Raw genomic sequence first — 6,798 nt, 5'->3', positions numbered from 1 at the left:
TACTAACTTGTCTAGCAGAATACTGCATCCATTGGTAAAACATATTATTCTCTCTTTTGGTGCTTTCCAAGCATTCCATGTAACCCTCCCTGTAGACTCTTACGCACATGCTGTTTTTTATGGAGTTTCACTGATTTAGTAGTTAGTGTTTTGGACTGGCATTTTGAGCCTTTGAACATTACTATCATGTCCTTGTTTTGTGGCTGGCTCTCATAGCTTTGTATTAAAACACTGTATGCTAGCAAGATTGCAATCATAATTATGGCCCCTAATCTCCAAAATCTCTGTCCTTTAGATTCTCTATGCTGCTGTGTCTGATTCCTGCCCTACTTGACTTTATGCTGGGCTTTTGAGTTTATCTTCTGTGTCTGATTCACCTTCCTGTCTTGCTGCTAATGATCCACTACTTTGTGTGCTGCTGCTAGCCCGACTGGCAGCCAGTCTCTGGGACCGTCTAGCTTCCTGACGGGTGGTGTCACCTTTTGGTCCAGGATGTGCCCTTATTCTGTAGGCTTCAAGTGTTTTTTCTGGGTCGTCTGCTCTGCAGCAGTGGTTGAGATGCAACCAAAGTTTCTTACCTTCAACCTTTAGAGCTGTTGGGGTTGCAAAGACGACATTGAAGGGGCCTTCACGCCTGGGTTGGTCCCACTTTCTTTTGAACACCTTAACGTCTCATCTAGGCTTTATGGATTTTGAGTTATATGCTATACATAACTGGTTAACTCTTTTTCTAATTGTTCAAGCGGTGGTCCCTCATACGGCCCTCTAAGATATGGCACAGGCATTGGTCGCCCTGTGCAGATCTCGTGAGGTGTTGGTGTGTTAGTCTGTTAGTCTGTGATCTCATAGACATTAGTGCCAGTGATAAAGCCTACATCCAGTTAAGTTTACCGTTGCTGTCAGCCATTATCTTCGCTAGCTTTGCTTTCAGGGTACCATTAGCTTGTTCCACTGTTACCTGTGACTGAAGGTGATACACACATCCAAACCTCTGCTTTATTCCTTGCATCTTGAACGTTATATTGATAGCTTGTGTTACAAGTTGTGATCCATTGTCTGTTTGCTTCAATCCATCTATTGAATCTATCAACCACAACCAAGATGTATCTCTTTCTCCCTATTCTTGTTATCATATCCACATAATCTATCATTAGTTGCCTAAAAGAACCACCTGGCTGAGGAATGTTCGCAATTGGAGCTGAAAAAGCTTTCCTTGTGTTATATTGTGCACACACTTCACAACTATGGCTGCCAAAAATGGCGGCCACCAGACTGCTTGGAGGCATTTGATAACCTTCCCCCTTGCGTAATGGTCAGAACCATGCGCATTTCTTATAGCAAAATGCAACAACGAAACAGGTAACACAAATTGACCATGAGAACTTCTCCACAACTCTTTTTTTGGCCACCATATGTGTGACTTTGATAGCCACGCTTTTTTTTTTTTTTTTTAAGTATATTTTTTGGGCTTTTTATTGGACAGTGCAGCGTAGGGAGACAGGAAACGGGGAGGCAGAGAGAGGGGGAATGACATGCAGCGAAAGGCCGTCCGATGCGGGATTCGAACCGGGGCCGACTGCAGCGAGGACTGTAGCCTCTACACATGGGGCGCCTGCTTAGACCACTACGCCACACGACGCCCCGATAGCCATGCTTTTTAACAACATCGACTTATCAAACAGATCAGTCCTCTCTTGTGCCAATATAAGTGAAGATAGGGTTGAGGCTGACAAGCTTCAGCTACCAAACAGCGTGAACAGCTGCATGCTTTGCAGCTTCATCTCCCAAGTTATTACCTTTGGCGATTAATGTGTCTGTTTCTAATGTGCTAGACACTTAAAAATGGCAATAGGCTTTGGGGGGTGCATTGCATCCAACAATGCAAAGACATGTTTGCCATTTGTTACTGGAGTGCCAGCTCTAAAGAAGTGTCATGGTTTGACGGACAATTTATGTTTCAGCTTTTGTATTATATTTGGACCTTATTAGTTTGGTCATTGTAATTTCCTGTTTTATTTTGTAGTTACTATCCTTGTGTGTCACATGATGTTTTTACTTCCTGTCTTCATCCTGTTTCCCTCCGGTTTGATTGTAATGTTTGATTGTAACCTAATGTGTTTCACTTGTGTTCAATCACCTTTGCCTCCCTTGTGTCTATTTAGTCTCTGTGCTCCCCTCTGTCTGGGTCATTTCATCCTGTTTTACTCCTAGGAACTTCTGTTTGGATTTTTGATGTTTCCTTGCATCCCTTATTCCTCTGCTCCTCGTGTTTTCAGTCATTCCACTCCACCTTCCAGTATTTGTGTTTTGTCTGCTTTTGGGTCCAACTAACATAAAACGTGACAGAACGAACTGACCAGGAAATGGACCCAGCAGCCTATGCCAGCTTCTTATTTTTTTTTCATCTGGCTAACAGTGAGCCAAAATTGTCCAGACCCCTTTGCCCCTGCTATCTGACTCTGACCAGGAGGACCATTAGCAGTCCCTTTAAAGGGAACTTGTCTGGCTATTTTTCCAGGGTTCCGTGGTGGCCACAGAAGACCACAAGGACATCATGACTCCCCTCACCACAAGGAAAGTCAGCCTCAGCCCCAGCCCCAGCCCCAGGTTCCTTGCTACCAGCCCTTGGTTTCCAGTTATCAGCCCAAGCCTCAATCCTCACAGCCAGCACCCCTGTCGGTCCCCAGGCTTCTTTGCATGTTGGCCAACTCCCTATCAGATCCGGATCCGGAGGACCCTGAACTGTCTCCTTTAAGGTGAACCCAGCTAGCCTCTCCTGGGAGGTATCTAGGGGTCGGAGCCCCTGGAGAGAAATGCAGGTCATGGAGCCTCAGCCCCAGGACTCCAGCTACCAGCCCTGCGTCTCCAGCTTCCAGCCCAAGCCTCAGCCTCAGGTCTTCAGCTTCTAGCCCAAACCACAGTCCCAGGTCTCCAGCTTCTAGTCCAAGCCACAGTCCCTGGCCTCCAGCTTAAAGCCCGAGCCACAGCCCCAGCTGCCCAGCTATCCAGAGCCTTTGCTGCTCTGTCACTATGAGCCTCCGCCGATCACCCTGGCTGATGCATCAGCTGTTCCAGCGTCAGGGGTCTTGGTCGACATTACACATACTCCTCGTGTCCCATCGGCAGCCCAGCTGACACTGGCCTGGCTGACACTTCCTCCTTGAATCCTGTCAGCGGTCCGGTCCACACCAGCTTCTGGTTTCCAGTCTACTCCTGTTGGTGGTCTGGCCACCTCCTGCTCTTGTTCCCCAGTCACCAACCCGGTCAACTCCTGGTCGCCTTCCAGAGGGGTTCCACCTGCAATGTCGGCCTCCTGGTCGCCCACCAGAGGGGCTCCGCCTGTGAAGCCAGTCTGCTGGTTGCTCTCCAGAGTGGCTCGGCCTGCAACGCCGGCCTCCTGGTCGACCCTCCAGAAGTGCTCCGTCTGCGACGCTGGCGCTGGGCCATCAGTTGGTGCTCTCCTGCTCTGCGTGATCCCCAGCTCCTTCCCTTGCCCGCTTACTTTAGTTCCTGTCCACCGGCCTCTTTTCTGGCTTGGGTTAGAACAAACCTTGGGCTTGTGAGCAAGGCATGTAATTGGTGAGATGTATATAGGAACACTTTGTGTCCCATTTTCAACGCAGAAGCCTTTTGAAAAGCAAAGGCCACTACTGCCAATCCCTGATAACAGGGTGGCAGTCCTGACTCAATGTTGTCTGGTGCTGTAGTAAGCTAATGGCTGCTTGCCTGTTGTTGTAACTTGCATCAATACTGCACTTGCAAAACCAGATTTTTCTGCAACATATAAATGAAATGGCTTGGAGTAGTCAGGATTTCCCGGTGCAGGGGCAGATTGCAAGTCTCCTTTTAGCGCTTGGAAGGCTCCTTCCACTTCCTGTGTCCACTGTAGTTGAGCTGAGTAGTTTGTTTGCTGCTCATATTGGGACACGCAAAGGTGCTGCTTTGATAGCATTGTCACAAAGCCACGGGTGAGTGAATCCTTCCATCCCCAGAAAAGAGAGCATTCCAAAGTCCAAAGTCCAAACTATCCTGAGATTCATGCCGCAGCAGATGTAGGAACTAAAAAGACAATTATATGTGATGAATATCATGAAGTCATGTGTGTCCCTTTGTTTGATTCAACCCTATCTAGTGGCTGGTATCTGCAGTGGATGGGCCTTTGGGAGTTCAGAACAGGTGATGCCACCTGAAGTGTGTGGCCTGAGCAGGAAGGCACAGGGCCCTATCTTACACCTGGTGCAAAGAACAACGCAACTGCATTTGTTCGTTTCAGACTGACACAGTTGTAATTTTTCCGTCCAGGACCCATGTTGTTTAAATAGCAAATACACTTGCGCCTATCTGTGCACCCTTGGGTGTGTTGGTCTTAAAACGAGGTGAGGTCAGGAGCGTTGTTGGTGCATTGCTGTCTTGAGACAGTGGAAAGTGATTGCATGATTGACCAGCAAAAACCCGGTCTTAAGTCAGTGTTGCAGTATTTTAACTGTTATTTTAAGGGCTCACTGTCAAGAGTAATCTGTGCCAACATACACAGGCTCACAGAGCTCATACACACTGTCTGTTACACACAAGCAGAGTGAGCTGAAAATGCTCTTAGGTGTTGGGATAAGTCAGATGGAACATTAGAATACAGCCTCAGAAGGTTGGAGCTTCTTTGTGACATTATCTATCTATCTATCATGGGTCATGTCTCTTGCATGAGACTGCAGAGAAGCGTTCTTTCTTACTACCTGGTAAATCCTTCACAGTGTTCCACATTCATCACCTGAATTTGTCACCACAGTTTCATGACGAACTGAAGATTTACACTTCTCATCATATAAAGATGCCGTTACTTCATTTCAGAGCTGTATGCAGCACGTCGATTTGCTCAGCCCTTCTTTGCCCCTCAGAGTCAAAGAGCTGCTGCATGTGTGTGCCAGGACTGGACTCACTGGTCAGTCACAATATATAATCAACTGACCGCAAATAGAATCTAACTGTGTGAAACACTGCGCCGTTGTAATAGCAATATGCCATGGTGCAGCCTTTTGAACCATGCGGCTGGCGTAGAGATATATATATTTTTTTAAATAGCAATATTGACATGGACACGCCCTAAATGCACTTGCGCCACACACTTCATACAATGTGCTTTAGATCATTAAGATAGAGCACACAGTCTTTGACATCGCATCCTCAGGTCAAGGCTGCTACAGACACTGCTCTTGCGTTTAGAGAATCCTGATCTTCAAATCTTAAGTTTTGATCACTGAGCGCTGTGTTCATTTATTATTTGGTTTATTTGGTGCTTTATCTGTTGGACAACGTCTTTCTGTACGACCATTTCCCCACACATAACTTGGTCTTTATAAACACAGACTGTGTCACCTCACACATTCCTTTGACCATGTGTACACACAGTTTTCCAAAGTGATCCAAGTTAAAGTGAAAATCCAAAATAAGAGACACGTAATTTAACATAAAATAAAATAACCGGCTTCACAGAGCTTCATTCATTATCATCAAGTTTTACAATTTGCACAGCATTAACAAGTCTACAATTGATAAACAGAAATAATTGTGTTTGTGCTCATTCATCATCATTTAATATCCTTGTTATTTATTGTGAGTCATTCTGTAACTTTTTGATACTATTTGAATATTTACTGATCACAGTGTCAGAGCCTCTGGAGCCTCATTAAGACTCTCTGGTCCCAATAAATGAAGTTCAGAGTAAAACAGGACTTTACATCAGAGTGATTATACTAAAGTAAACTGATGCATGTTTTTCCCTCAGTTTCAAAATCAGTGAAATTGTTTATTTCTCTCTATTTCTTCTCTGTGTCTGATGGTGGAGACTAAGGGAGTGTCTTCATCCAGTTATAGCTAATTGTGGGAGTGGAAATGAGGCTCGAATTTCTCAATGACTGAGATTTATAAAGCAGAACCATGTGTACACACGGCTTCATTACTCTGTGTACGCACAAAACCAGAAATATCCATACACATTCTTTTCCTCAGAGTTTTAGTCATGAATCTACTTTGTGCATCTGACTTCAGGTCTGTTCCATACTGCAGGTAGTATCCAGAACGCCTGTCTGACGTTTCTGGTAGATCATGGCTCATTTTTGTTGTGTGGCATTATTGACAGACTGCCTGACTCATAAACTAACATCACTGTCTGATGTGAGTTTATGAGTCAGGCAGTCTGTCAGTGTATTCTCCCTCACCACTGACCACCTGAGCTGCTGCCAGCTCTCTCCTCTTGCTGTCTGGGAGCTTCAGCTTTCACTCACTGTGAGTTTCTGTGACTGGCAGCATGTTAAAATGATAAAAAGGAGCAAAGGGCAGAGGAGGAAATCATGAGACTGGAAGATGAACAACAAGACTGAGAGAGGGAGAAGAGATGAGAACGAGTCGTCGGGGGGGCAGTTCTTTACAAAAGCAGCAGAGCAAAGAGGGCTGTGGGTGCAGTTTAACAGTGTACACTGACTGATGAAATGCTTTGTGATTCACTGAAGTTTAGGGTCAGGAAGGTGAAATCCATTATGGAAAATGTATTTTGTTTGATTTTTCAGTGGTCTTAGCCGCAAAACAGTCTAAAGCTCATGGTCATGTGGTGCAAGTGTGTTTAGGGCATGTCCATGACTTTTTTGCTATTTTTATGTCTCTGCTCCAGACGCATGGTTTAAAAGGGTTGTACTTTGTCTCTTAATTATTCATGGGAGTGTTTTGCGCTTAACATCCAATAAACCGATCAAAGCGTCATCTCCCATTCCCTTTAAAAGCTGTGCTGCACCGTGGCGTATTGCTATT

Source organism: Seriola lalandi, unplaced genomic scaffold, assembly GCF_002814215.2.
Source record: "Seriola lalandi dorsalis isolate HSWRI2012SDOR001 ecotype SW California unplaced genomic scaffold, Sedor1 jcf7180002054693, whole genome shotgun sequence".
Classification (NCBI taxonomy): domain Eukaryota; kingdom Metazoa; phylum Chordata; class Actinopteri; order Carangiformes; family Carangidae; genus Seriola; species Seriola lalandi.
Note: the sequence above shows the minus strand (reverse complement) of the source record.